General features: G+C 41.3%; 1 long non-coding RNA gene across 1 annotated transcript in view; it reads right to left on the reverse strand.

Annotated features, from left to right (window-relative positions):
• The window catches only part of LOC123521465, a 30,716-nt gene extending 17,793 nt beyond the window's left edge, over positions 1-12,923 (reverse strand). The window contains exons 1-2 of the long non-coding RNA XR_006679906.1: positions 12,745-12,923; positions 378-445 (exon numbers count right to left, since the gene is read on the reverse strand). This is a non-coding gene — a long non-coding RNA (uncharacterized LOC123521465). The remainder of the gene's footprint in view (positions 1-377; positions 446-12,744) is intronic.
• Between the last annotated feature and the right edge of the window lie 1,882 nt (positions 12,924-14,805).

Consider the following 14,805-nt stretch of genomic DNA (forward strand, 5'->3'; position numbering starts at 1 on the left):
CAACGGGGATCCAGCATTGACAAAAGCCAGTGGAACCCTGGCTGCAGGTCTTGTCTCTGCTCTGCATAAGAACAGCGGGGCTTCACGCAAGTCACGTTCCTGGACGTTGGGTTAGGTGTTGTGCTGCTCACCCTGCCATCAGTAGTTCAAGCCCAGAAGCCGCTCTGCAGGAGAAAGATGAGGGTATCGGCTCCCCTGATGATTGATTACCCCAAAGCTCCTTGTCGGGTCACGGCGGGTTGGAATGGGCTCCATGCCAGTGGGTGGCTTTTGTTGCCTCGTTGTGTCTCTCCTTTACTTGTTGGTTAGAAAAGCACGGATGACCTACAAGAGTCTTTGCAGTCTTGACAGGCTATGGCTTGAAAATAAAAGCTTACCTCCTTTTAGCCTCAAGGAGTCCATTCCTGACACTTGAGCAGTTTTTCTGAAGTATGCGTAGGGTTGCCTGATTTACGGGGGAAACAAAACAAACAGTGAATTTGAATTTTAGGTAAATGTTCACTAGTAAGCGTGTTTGCACAATATTTTGTATGCATGCATATTAAAATATTTTCTTTGTTGGCCTGAAATTACAACGTAAGTGGATATCCTAAAATTTATCTGGTACCCCTGGGTACTAAAAAAGTCCCGTGCTCCCCGCAGAGCTGGAAGTCTCAGGCTGTATTTCAGTGAAACAAGATGATCACAGACTTTTACCATGAGTCTGAGCCCTGGCTTAGCACCTGATGATAAGCAGCCTAGAGCACGCTCTCTTTAAGTCAGTGTGCATCCTTTGCCTGACCTGTAATCTTAAAATGAAAAGGTCCTTGGGGGTACCAATGAGTGTTGTTGTTGTTGTTTGGGCTTTTTACCTAAAGGTTGTCAGTTTGAACGAAAGAAAGGCCTGGTGGCTTAGCAATTTACTTCCATAAAAATTAGTCAAGAAAAGCCTTAGGAGTAGCAATTCTGCTGTGTACAACGTGAGCTTTCCATGAGTCAGAATTGAATCAACAATAAATCTATTTGTTTATTTCTTGATCTTAAAATTAACCGGTAAGGTAAGCACATATCCTTGATCTATAAGTGAAGAAAAAGATGCTCAGAGAAGTTAGACTAATCATTTTTTGTTCTTATTTAGCACTGAAGCTTTCCTATGAGAGGGCAAGCATTATACAAATAATGTATGCAGCAGGCACATATTAGGTTTTTGATGAATGATATGTTATTACTGTGATTATGACTGTAAGATTTTTGGATTAGTGGGTTCTTTAGGAAGACGTATTTATCTGTACTTACTAGAGAGAAGTAGAAGGTCAAAGGGAAGCCTTCAACTTAGGGAAGAGATGAATACCAGAACTAATCTTAGAAACCACAAGTCTTAAAGAGCTTACAGAGCAAGACTAATTCTAGATCCTACCTGCTGATCAGGAAGAAATCCCCTAATGTCCTTTCCAACCTCAGGACTTGAGGCCAGCACTTACTAGATACCTCTAGATATAACAGAGGGGGTCGGAAAGTAGTGGCTGATACTTACTTCTTAAGGAGTTTAACAGATTAATGTGGTTAGATATCTGATAGCGTTAAAGCTCACTGAACCTTCTCAGTAATGGTTAAACATGCCTCCCCGCTTTTTAATTCGGGTTGAAAGTTGTTTTACTATTACTTTAAACACACACACACACACACACACACACACACACACACACACGGAACACATTTATCCAATTTGCCATTTAGAAAGCAGGCCTATCCTTAGGAGGGCCCAGAATTGATGTTGCTCACGGATTTATTCACAGTAAAATGGGTTTCTCAGTATGACACTATAAGGCAATCAGGTTTAGAATTACCGTGAAAATCTACATAAGACTCATCATACCTGCCGCACCCCATCTGTGCACCCCGTCGTCATTCATTTTGAGCCATCAAGTATAGTAGGGGTAAGGCTATAGTTAGAAAAGCTGGGCAGGGAGGACCCTAGAAAAGCCCCGACAGACAGCAGTTGGGAAGAAGAATGAGAGCTAATGAAGGAAACAGATGGAGGGGTCAGGTCAAAGAAGTAGATGCAGACCGAGGAGAGACGGTTATCATGGAAACTCAAGGGAGAGGCAATTTCCATATATCTTTTGTAGACACTGGGAGACCTAGATGGGTCCTCTTGTCCCTCACACCCATTTTCCAGGCAAGTTCAGACAACATTCTAACTTTTGGCTTCTGCCGTCCCCATCTCTGGCAAAGTCTCAAAAAGAAATGAAACATAGTTTAAACTAAACACCCATATACTCCGGTTTCTCTTCAAATTGTATAAATCTTTTGCCTTTTACTAAACACCCACTAGAGAGGACTTTTTAACCTATCTGTACTACAGAGAATGAGACTAAAGAGAAACTGGGAAATGGACGATACAGTTGGCACTTTTCAAGTGTGAGAACTAAGAAAATGTTTGTTTTACTAGGATATAAAATACAGCATTAACTACAGGAATCACACAAAGTCATCAGAAAGATAAATAAAAAACCCAGAGATTCATGAATGTCATCTGAAGGCATTTTTGAAAATTATATTGTTATTTTTAAGAACTGTGTTAGGCTGGCTTCTCTAGAGAAATAAATCCAGTGACACTCATATATGTATAAGAATGAATTTTATATCAAGAAATACTTATATATCAAGAAGGCATCCCAGCCCAGTCCAACTGAAGTCCATAAGTCTGCTGCTAGTCCATAAGTCCCTTCTCAGACTCATGCAGCCACATGCCTGTTACGCAGCATGGTGAACTGGGAAACAGAAGATTACAGGCGGGCTGGTGCAGGGTCTTGTGGATCCAAAGATCTGTGGAAGCATGGCAGGGCAGCGACAGCTCTCAGGGTTAGGTGGCCCACACGAGGCCACCCTGGAGGTAGACACACAGTCCCAGTGAAGTCCCAGCAAAGAGGAAGGCAAGGGAGCAGAGACAGAAAGAGTTCCTGGATTTCCCCACACACACACTAATACAAAAGGCCACACCCCCACGAAGGTGTCATCAAACTACCATTTGATTGACAGGTTTGACCATCCCTAGCCAGAAGGGTCTGGTTCACATAAAATCATCCAGCTCCCACAAGAACACAAACCACAACCTACAGATTCAGTCATTTCTACATGGACAATTTAGTGACACTGATAACATTTTCAAGGTGTGCTTCTATTCTCAGTTTCCTTTCTGATGTGCTCCTCTCTCATTAATACCAACTTACTGCCCCCTAAGGTTCCCATCTAATCCTTCAAGTTGCTGCTATCATTTTGATTCCATACAGATAATCATTTCAAAAGCATAATGCTCCAGGCAGACATTTTTAAGGTGCCTATTCCTTTGATTTTCATATGAATGCATGCTGGCAAATAATTGATCATGGCACTGCAAAATTTCTCACTTGTAGTTCTTAAATAATCTCATAGCTATGTGGGAACATAACCCTTAGAATTTGTGTTCCACCTGGGCATTGAAAACATATGTTCAATTCAAGTAATAAGGTACTTTTCTGGATCTTTATTTTAAGTAAGAAGATTTGGGGGAAATTTCTTTTGAGAGCATTAAAGCCCTCAATAGTTTTCATTCTGGCTTCAAATTATATTTGGTTTCATCTGCACTTTTGTAAAAATTACCTTCCATGTGTGGAAAGTTAACTGATAATTTAAGAGAGGCAAATTTCCTTTAAAAACAGAACAAAAGATACATGGTCCAAAGTTTATTATGTTTACTCAATGGATCATCTTTCTCATCTGTCTGTACATTCTATTTGTTAGCATGGGACTTTTCCAACACTTTGAATTCCATTAAACTAATATATAAAGCCTTAGACCTGTGATATATTACTAATGCTAAATAGATAAGATCATCCAATTATAAACTTCAGTTTACTCTTACTAATGTAGCAAATGAAGTCATGGAAGTGAGTGAGATCTCATTTTGGATAAGGTTCCATTCCTTGTTAAATGTTGTTATTTCAGAGTTGAGTATATATCATCATTGATATAACAATAACAGATGTCTTATTTGTAGGTTCCTTTTTCGTCTGCCTCACAGCAATGATTTTACTACTTGTGAAGGATTATAAAAAATTACTGGAGGATTTACAAGAGGTCTCTGCAGTATTTATCTAGAAGCCAAGTATAATATTGTTTTTCCAAACCCATCAACCAACACAACTTAATCCTCACTCAAAAGAGCTGCATTATTCTTTCCTTAGTCAGCCTGTGTGATTACGGCTTCAGTGCCATTTTCTTCCATAAAAGTTGGATTAGTTGCAGTTGAGAGAAGCGAGTACAAAGAAGAGCTCCTGCCCTTCTCTTCTCTGGGAAACATGAAAAACATGAAAAACCACCCCTACCAAACCTGTACCTTGTTAAGTTGAGGTGATACATTTTTTTATGGAAGAAGTCATCAGAGGGGTTGGAACTTGTTGGATTCGGAGTTTAATTAAAATTTGTGTTGATCCAAATTGGGAAAAAGGCAACAAGAATTGGTGAATTTACAGACAGTTCAATCACTCTCCTGGTTACTTGTCTAATGAAAAGAGAAGTGGTATACCCAAGAATACCCTCTAACCCACTGCTGTGGAGAAGATGCCGACTCATAGCTACTGGTATAATGAGCCATAAAACATCAGGGTGTTGAGCGTAGTTCTCAGGGCTGTCTACGCAGATACAATCGATGGTGCTGTTTTTGAAACGATTCTGTAGGTGACAGGGATGTCAGAGTCTACGTGAGCAGTCCTATGAATAACTCTGATTCTGATGAGTAGCCATTGAGTTGGTCTTGACTCTAGCTGACTTCCCTACACCAGAGTCACAGCTGGTCCAGCTCTTTACCAGCTTTGAAATGGTTGGTCTGCTGGAATCCATTGTTGTGGCCAACACGTGTTTTAGTGTCTTATACCCGTCTTATACCCTAAGAGTTTCATCATCTAGCATTGCGTTGTATTTTATTCTTGTTCACAGGGTTTTTACTGTAGAATTTTCAGAATTAGTTTGTCGAGCCTTCCTTCCTAGTCTATCTGAATCTGGAGGCTCTACTGAAACTTATCCACTGTGGGTGGTACCTGAAATAATGGTGGCATCCAGCATCACAACAACACACGAGCCACCACAGTACAACAAACGGATAGGTGGTGATGAAATAAGTCCCAAGAAATGATTTGTGGACTTTCTTACTAGCTTAGGAATGATTTGCAAGACTTTATATAATGTTCCCAAATGACCCACTAGGGAAATAATATCTATACTACCTCCTGTTGTGTTTTTGCAACATGGAGACAGACATTGGGATTTGATTCCATGATATAAATTTGGTAATGGGAACCTCCATTATATTGAAATATATTCTATGTTGTTTTCAACCAAGCATCAGTTAAAATCCAGTCAAGGAAACACACTTCAGAACTTTCAGGAAGAGGTGATGTCCGATCCAGTTTAACACCAGGCAACCGTCACTCAGTGATGGAAGAGAAGAGAAGGTAGCCAGAGCACAATGAATAAAGACTAAAATTAACACCAGTAAGCAGCCTCTCTCACCTCTGAGTAGGACCCATTCTTCTTAGCGCCCAGAAGAGAGCACGAAGGGAGCTCCAATGCAACTGAAGCTTCCCTTCGGATGGAACGCCTCGAGGGTGGCCAATCGCACTGGAGCTAAAGCCACAAAAGGAAGCAAGCTCAGGCCAAAGAAGCAGTCCCCAGAAGAGAAATAAGACGAAAAATGATTGGCTCTTACTTCCCACTGATCTTTCTTCAGTGACTTCTCCTGACCAAAGATACCCAGAGCAATACCAAACCAAAAAACCAACCCCACTCCATCGAGCTGATTCTGAGTCATGGTGACCATAGAAGACAGGGTAAAACAGGTCCTGTGGGCATGCAAGACTATAATGCTTTACAGGAGTAGAAAGCCCTGTTTTTCTCCTGGGGGACAGCTGATGTTTTCAAACTGCTGACCTTGCGGTTAGCAGGCCAGTGGTAACCACTTTGCCACCAGAGCTCCTCAGAGCAATACAGTTCCCTGTAACCCTGAGCAGAATGGAGCAGAGTGGGTGGGGTGGGGTGGTATCAGAATATGGCAAGAGGAAGAAGTAGTTGAATGAAATTAAGTAAATGACTCACTAGGCTGGACTACTCAAACTTCTATCAAAAGCTGAAAGAAAATTTCCCATTTCTTTCCGTATTACATCCTGTCTTTATACTTGACTCTTTTAAAATCATTAGTCTGATTCTTTTTTGCTTTTGCAGAAAAACATCTTTTTTTTTTTTTAAGGAAAGCATCTATCACATTATACTAAAAGCAGTTATAAGTGAAAAATCATTTGGATTGGTTACAAGTCACCATAGTATAGGGAGAAATCAATATGAATTCATTAATTCACACCTATATTAAATATTCATTGAACTTCAAATATGAATAAAACATAGTGTTCTCACACAAAGAGTTTACAACCCGACCTGTTTACAGATAATTAAAACATAAAAGAATAAATGTTATAATGGAAGTACTATCCACACAATGAGAAATTCCAGCAGAACTGGATAGGAATGATTTTGCCTATAGGTGTCAGGAAAGACTTTAAGAGAAGATTCTATTGTCTAGAAAGATCAGAACCAGCTTGCCAACTGATGAGAAAGAAAAGTAGCATCTCAGAGAAGTTGGAAAACCTATACCATGGCATTCATTAATATGTAAATAACATAAGAGTTTGGTCTGAGTGTTTAGGAATTGAGCTAGCGAGTACACAAAGAAAATAGCAGGAACTGCAAGCGAAGAAGTAAATGGATGCCTAGTTGTCAAGACCTTGGAGGACCAGCGTAGGAGTTTAGAGTTCATCCTGTGAATGACTGGAGTCCAGCGGAGGTCTTTAAGGATAGAAGGAACTTGATGAGAATTGTTTTCAGGAGGATCATTCTGGTGTCTCTGTCAAGACTGGACTATAGAGGAGGAAGATCGATGTCAGGGAGATCAGAGAGGAGGCTATATTAATACTGCAAACAAAAATGATGAGGGTCTCAACCAGTGGCCATGAGGATGATAAAGAGGGATTTGAGCCAGAGGACACTTCGAAGGGAGAGATGACAGGTGTGGTGATCAATTGGACATGGAAAATAAGGGCTATAAGTCAAGAATGACTTGAAGAGTTCTAGCTGAGGCAACAGGGTGTATTGAAATGGCCTCACCCGAGGCAAGAAACTCCGTAAGGCCGTGCAGACTTCAGGATGAAGATAATGGATTTAGCGCCTCTAGTTTCAAAATGGTAAAATTATTTAGGAAATGAAATGGGGCTTTCTTCCTGTGACTTTGTTATGTCCATTGTTGAAATTCGATTGTTGAAAACATTTTTGAAAGTCATGTAACCATTTGGTTTGTATATTATAATAGTTAACACATAGGTAGCCTGATTTCATCACCTGTTAAATGGGTTTTACATGTCCGGGTTTGTAAAGAGCTCCAGCTAAAATCTGTATGCACATCATTTAAGAATATTAATAAAAGCAGCAAGATATTTTTCGATCCAGAAAGCATCTGTACAGTTTGGCAAGCACACAATATGGAGATTGGAAAAGACACAGTAAAATGCAGGGAGGGGTGCTGCATGCTTTAAGTAAGGACAGATGTAGCTTCGTGGAGATGCTTGTAGTGTATATAAAAAAGGCATTGCACATTCTTGAATTAATAGGAATATATATTCTAATTAATTGACAGCAAGAGCTGTTGATAGAATGAAGGAATAGATCTCCAGCTCCCTAAGCAAGCACCCAGACACAGCCAAATAAATTGCTGAGACTCAGCCTTTATATAAAATATGATGTAGTCTTGTAATAATCATCCTATATTTTTGCTTCTTCCACCTATTATTTTGGAGTTGGGGTTCTTTTTTACACTTACATTTAGCATGCCTAAAAGAGAAAAATCCAGAGATGAGATTTAGAACAAAGAAACAAAAATTTAAAAAGAACACGTTCATTCAGAGAGAATGGCTACCACAGTGTATATTTAAGGAGTCTTGAGTGTCTGATCAAATGAAAATCACACCAGGGACACTTCTTCATCGTGGTGTATTTTTTTCCAATAGAAGTAATGGGCACATTGGATCATCCCAGTTTCTTGCCAGGTCCTTGTTTCAAAAACATTCTGTCCTATATGAGTTTAGAAGAGGAGATCTAATTTTATTCACTAAGTTAACATCTCACCTTGCTTATTGGTTGCATATTAAAAATATGTAAGTCAACCACTTCAGCAAATTCATCTGCTGACATGTCCAATCCCTGGCCGGTGCTCAAGGACAAGTCAAAAATAATGGAGGAACCATTGGTCCAGACCCTTGACTTTTGCTTACAGCATTGTCTTCTGAAGTCAAGGTTTACTTTAGGATCATGGCGAAAATGACAGCTAAAAATGAGACTGGCGTGTTCATATTGCAGTGGTTTCTAAGACAGCAATATTTTAAGCCAGACTAGTCATCTCAACCCCTTTATTTTAACATGCAATTGCTTAGTATTGGACAGAGAGAAGGATTTATAAATTGTCCAAATAGTCTACAAATATCCCCCAAAGGAATGTCCTAATTGTAAGACCTAATACGATGATACTGATAGAAACTTCTGAATATCAACATTTCCTAATAATCACCCTACAAAACTAACATTATTATTACCGTTGATGGAGAATTGCTCTATGCCCGGCTCTCCATGCAAGAGGGTAGACATAAAGGCAAAGAACATTAAATCCATGATCTTTAAGATTAGCGTTTCAGAGAGAGAATCTAAAATATTCACAACGATGTGGCACTGGGGGTTGGACACCGGGCTGCACATCTACAGGTTGGTGGTTCAAAGCCCCCAGCTGAGGCTGTCTGCTCCCATAACGATTGACAGGCTCAGAGACTCTCAAAGGGCCTCTATGAATTGAACTCGACTTGAAGGCACCTAACAGCAATAAAACAATTCTTAAACCACCACTGTCGAATTGATTTCCATTCATAATGAGCCTGTAAGACAGAGGGGAACTGCCCCTTTAAAGTTTATGAGGCAGTATATCTTTATGTGCGCAGACTGGCACATCTTTCACCCCTGGAGCGGCTGGTGGGTTCAAATCACAGGTGCTTTCGTTAGCAACTGAGTTGAACCTGGGTCACCAGGGTTCTTCTAGTAACTACAAGCATTGGCGGGGGGAGAGGGGCAAGACTTGTTGGCATGATTGTCAAGAGCACAGATGTGAGCAGTTCAAACCCATCAGCTGCTCCAGAAGCCAAGGAAGCCCTCTTGGGCGGATTTACTTGACATTGAGAGTGTGATTTGGAATCGGCTCACGGTGTGCAGCAACCCAGCATTGGGGAAGACATAAATAGAGGTTTCAAAGAAACGGCGTTGAGCATTCAGTCGGGTGCTGTTTGCAGTTTCCTGGGATCAGCCCAGTGTGACCAGAAAGCATCTTCTTTGGCTGAGGGTCCCAAGGAGCAGCAGAGGGCAGGTCACACTGGTAAGAAAGACACGTGAAAACAAAAAGATGCCGAGTGGGCAACAACTGAGACATCCTTGAAGTTTGCACAGAGCCTGAGGAAATCGTCAGCTAAAGCACACAGGTCACAGAAACCCCCAGCCGGATGAAGGGGGTGGCTTTGGGAGTAACTGGGCTTCCTTGGCTCTGCAGCCAGTGCCGATGCCTTTTTTGAGGGGTACACAAGAGGGGCCCATGGAAGGAGGGAGGACCAGGCAATCAGCACCTTCTGCAGTCACGAGGGAGAGGTGTGAGCAGGGCACGGCGTTGCTTTTCTGACAATGTCCCCTGAATGGCAGATGTGTTGGAGCAAGATGAGAAGTGCTCAAAAATCTCTTGCATTTGTAAGCATCTTGATTCCGTTATGGGAACTGGGAACTGGGCATCCTGACAGGCCAGACAACTCAACCTCTCCTTCTGACTCTGCTTGTAATTCTTTTTTTTAATTTTCTGTTTCTTCCTTTTTTATTGTGACCTCATTTCCCAATCTTTTTTTTAACCCCTTTATTGACCTATATATAGTTCATACACTATACAATCCAGTGGCTTACATATATATATATATTTTTTTTTAATAATTTTATTGGGGCTCGTACAATTCATCACAATACATACATCAATTGTGTAAAGCACACTTATACATTTGTTGCCCTCATCATTCTCAAAATTCGCTTTCCTCTTGGGTTCCTGGAATCGGCTCATTTTCCTTTCCCCCCCTCCCCCTCTGCTTGTAATGCTTAGCTCGCTTCAGACACCAGATTCCTCAGGATCCAAAACAAAGATTCCCTGCTGGGGTTGAAGGAAATCATCCAGGACCTTGATTCTGTGGTGGTTTTCTAACAGCCACACGAGGATCGTGGTTTGGTCGAGATCGCTCCAATACCAGAAACGCTTTGGGAGCCCTAACCTTAGGAAGGCATGCCCAAGGGACTGTTCTACATGCTCCTCTACTCTTTTGCACAAATGTTTTGCAAATTACGGTGCATATAGAAACTAATTCTGAACGCGAGTCAAACAGTAGGAGGCCCTGTTGACAGCTGGATCTGTTGGAAAGCTGCTCGCTTATGAAAAATGCTGGAAGGACAATTGGGAATTTCTGGCTTGGCTTTCCCTGGAATTCAGCAATGCTTTCCTTTACAAATGCTAACTACCAAGGAGCTGTATTGCTATTTGTTTGTGACTTGAGAGTTTCTACCTCCTGAACAGATTGAAAGGCTTACCTAAAAGCAAAGGAATCTTGCAGGAAACTGTTGTAGAACGAAAATAAAGGTTAGGCTAGGCATTCAGCAAGGTTCAGAGTCCCTCTCCCGGGAGTTGTCCTTCATTTAGGGAGACCGTTAACTCATTCAGGCCACCAGGGTACCAGTTAGTACGTAGCGATTGTAATTCACTAACTGGAACCCTGACGGCCTAAAAGAATCAATGCTACCAACGAGACAAACTTACCTACAGGGAGCAAATTAGGTGCTAGCAGAATGTCTGATTATTTTGCCATTTGTATTTATAGAGTCAGTGAGTCAACAAGTCTTTATTGACCCCCCAGAGGTTGCCCTACTCTCTAAGAAATAGTTGGGTACCTATTAGTGGTTAGACACAGTTTCCTACCCTGAAGGAGGTTTGCAATCTAATGGTGGTGATAACTGTCCTTTCAAATGGATGCTTATGAATAAATTCAGCAAGAGACATTGGGAAGGTTGAGTTGCAAACATTTGTATTTAAAACAAACTAAGCTTTCTATTGTGGATTCAGTGAAGGTTGCCAGAGCACATCATCAGTTTCACATTCAGTGGTTCAGCCAGACTGGCTCGTTGCAAGGAGCTGTACCTCGTTATACCACCGCTTCCTCTGGCGCCTCCAGTTTCCTGTCCTTCTTCGTTCCTAACCCTGCTGAACTTTGTGCCTAGGAAAATGGTACCTTTTTTGAAAAACCCTGACTGGTCAGTAATGCCAAGGTGTGTAGATCTCACTGGTATTCAAGGGCTCAGGCATGAGATGTTGAAAATTAGGGTGCTCAGGAACCAGGATGTTGGATTTCAAAGAGCGTTTCCTTTTCCTTTGTTGGTTTGTTTAGGGTATGTGTTTCTTTATCTGAGTTTTGTTTGGGGGAGCCCTGGTGGCGCACTTGTGAAGCACTTGGTTGCGAACGGAAAAGTGAGTCATTGGAACACAGCAGCCACTCCACCTGCTGCTTCTGTAGAGATGGCAGCCTGGGAAACTCGGGAGGGTGCTTCTTCTCGGACCTGGGGGCTTGCTATGAGCTGGCATCAATGGAAAGGCCGTGCGGGTGTTTTCGCTTGTTTATTTGTTTTTGTTTTTAGAGACAAAACTATGTTTTGACAACAGGAAGATGGGAATTCGCTGCCACCTGCACAAAAGCATCAGTTAAGAGTTTTTGAGATTGATGGAGGGAGAGAAATATAGACTAAAATGAATTCTGTCCTGGTTGACCGGCTGAGAGGTGCACTGTACCTGGAGTTACACAAAAACAGATCAGAGACTGTCTGGGTAAGAACTGGTAAGAGGGAAGCTTTAAAGGAAGAAAAGTTAGTAACTAGGTGGGGAAACGCCACCAGGGATGAGTCATGGAATGACATCCAATTAGTCATGGAAACATATGATCTAAGCTCTAAATAATGCGACGTAATGAACAATACATAAGCAGGAAGGCCATTTGAGGCCTCAGACATTGACCCAAAAGGCCGTTCCTATTGCAGTCAGGTTTGTCTTCAAGTTCATTGGGGGGTCTAGAGAAGAGAAGAACATAGGGTGCTCTGTGTGTATGGGAGGAGGCGCTCTTTGGGAGAGGTAAGGACCATTATTGAGCTCCATTTGAGTCCCTGAGTTTGGGAATAACAACATGAAACTCAGTGAGCGCTATCTTGAAGGCCGGAAGATATTTTGTAGAACGAAAATAAAGGTTAGGCTAGGCATTCAGCAAGGTTCAGAGTCCCTCTCCCGGGACCGAAAAGGGAGATTTTCTTTTGAGGAGAATGAAGATGGTAACTTAATCACTTCAAGAAAACGTGAGACGGGGTGAAGTTTCTGAGATGTCTCCCATTAAAGAAACTATAGGGAGAGAAGATACATTATAACTCAATTTCCGGAGGTTTCAACTCTTTTGGGAAAAGAAACCATTTCATTACAATTATTTCAGATTCACTAAGTTTAAGTAGTTTTGTCCAGGGCCCTTGTTGGAGTAGTGGGGATGAAAGGTTTGAACCAGGGATCATAGAAGCTTTTAGGACACTTACCAAATGGTTCTGGCGTCTCCCTGCAATCCTTCTTTAAACAGGTGGCTTTCTCTGCTGGGCAGGTCTCTTTTGACACCTTCACTGCTGCTGTTTTATCGACAATGCAGTCTCCCTCCCATTAGATTCCACAGCACTAGGAAATAATATGATGGAAACCGAGCAACTTGAACCCTAGTTCCGCTAGACACAATCCTGAGTAAGTCTTCCATCTCTTGGGGTACCCATTTAGTTAACTGTAAAAAGAAAATAAAAGAAAAAGATAGGTTCTCATCTTTCTGTGAAAAGGTCTATTAATAATAGATTATTGTGGATATTAAGGAAGAAAGGTTGTTGTGAATGTTAAGCAAGATAATGTATGTCAGGTCTGCTACATAGTTGTGTTAGACAGGGTCCTCTAGAGAGATAAAACCAAGTTGCTGATAATTTAATATATTTATCTATAAAGATAATTAGATATATAACAAGAAATGAACTGTTAAATCATATACAGATAAATATATAATACAAGAAAAAAACAGTTAAATTATAAAGCACTACAAATGGCTCAATGCACTCACTCCGGTGAGAGAGAGTTGTGAGAGACTAGTAGTCCTTCAAGTCTAGTCTGCTGCCAGATCTTCCTCTATTTATAGAGAGAGCTAGGCTATGTCAGCACAGCAGCCAATCACAAGGCAGGTCACCAACTGCCAGCCAGGTCACCAACTGCCAGTCCCCAGCTCCAGAGATGTCTTAAAGAGACCTCAACTTACAGCGACACAGTCCACAGGCTACGCATCCCACAGGTAGTATAGCCTTTAAATTGAGGCACAGAATAAGCAAGGCAGCCGCACACTGGTCCAATGATCAAAGAGCGAGAGACAAGGAAGGTGAGACTCTCAAAGCCATTTATCTCTCTGCCCTTCAGTTAATCCCACTTGTGTTTATCTGCCAGGCTGGCACAATAAACTATCTCAATAGTAAATGTTAGCTATTATTTTAATACCCAAATCCACTGACACCCTGTTGATTTTGACTAATTTAAAAACTCTATATAGGGTTTTCATGTTGTATAATCAAGGATGGCAACAACAGTTAGAAATTCCCAGAGTCAGTCCAAACGTATTGCTACTGGGGCTTCAGTATGTATTCCAAAGAAAACACGTCTGAACAGGTCTCTGTGACCATCGGATAGCTGCAGATAAATTCTCTCAGGATAGTTAAGGAGCTTAGTTTCCTGCAGGGTGTCTTCAAAATCAAAAAAGTCCGATCAAAAACAGTGGCTTCTGAAAGACCTCTGGGACCAGGAAAGTTCAAGGCAGAAAGGTGATGGAGACGTTGCTTGGGAGCCCGAAGAGAAAGTCCGGATAAAATTATTTTTCAATCACAGGGGCTCATAAGGAAGAAGTTTTAAGAAAACTGAAAACTACATTAGTTGGGGGTGGGGCGGGAGAAACCTTAGGAAAAAAGGAAAGAAAGTTATACCAAGGAATTAAGAATTCGAAAGTTGATTTATCAAATACATGATGTTGTTAAGAGCGCTTCAAGGTCATTTAAAAAACAATAGCAAAGACTGTCCTATGAGAATTTCATTGGAAAACTGCCTCATCCACCCTATAGCCCTGATCTGTCCCCTTCATATGTCTTAAGGGACACACTTGGAGTGCCTCAAGGATGTCAAACCTGTGGTTTTCATGTGGCATCAACACAAGAGAACAAAATCCTTCAGAGAAGGTATTAGAGTGATGGAAATACCACCTTCAGAAGTGTACAGACATCATTGAAAGCTATATGGAGAACCACGAGTTTTACATCTCATGTTTTTGCTTAATAAAGGTTTCTATGATTCTGCAGTAATCCGTTTTGACTTAATAATTCCATGGTTCAAATTTGCCACCTCATCCCTGGTTCCAACACATAGGTTGCCACTCATGAATGCCTTTCAGAACTCTTAATTTAGACATACTGAAATCAAGGTAACAATATCTTCCTGTATATGAGGTGCTAGAAACCATTAGGTCTCCCCAAACTGACCGGTTAATCTCCAATGTTGAGTAAGCTCAACGAACTCTGTGTTAGGCTGGG

The sequence above is a fragment of the Echinops telfairi genome, unplaced genomic scaffold (assembly GCF_000313985.2).
Source record: "Echinops telfairi isolate 266 unplaced genomic scaffold, ASM31398v2 ScPeMD7_18;HRSCAF=68, whole genome shotgun sequence".
NCBI lineage: Eukaryota > Metazoa > Chordata > Mammalia > Afrosoricida > Tenrecidae > Echinops > Echinops telfairi.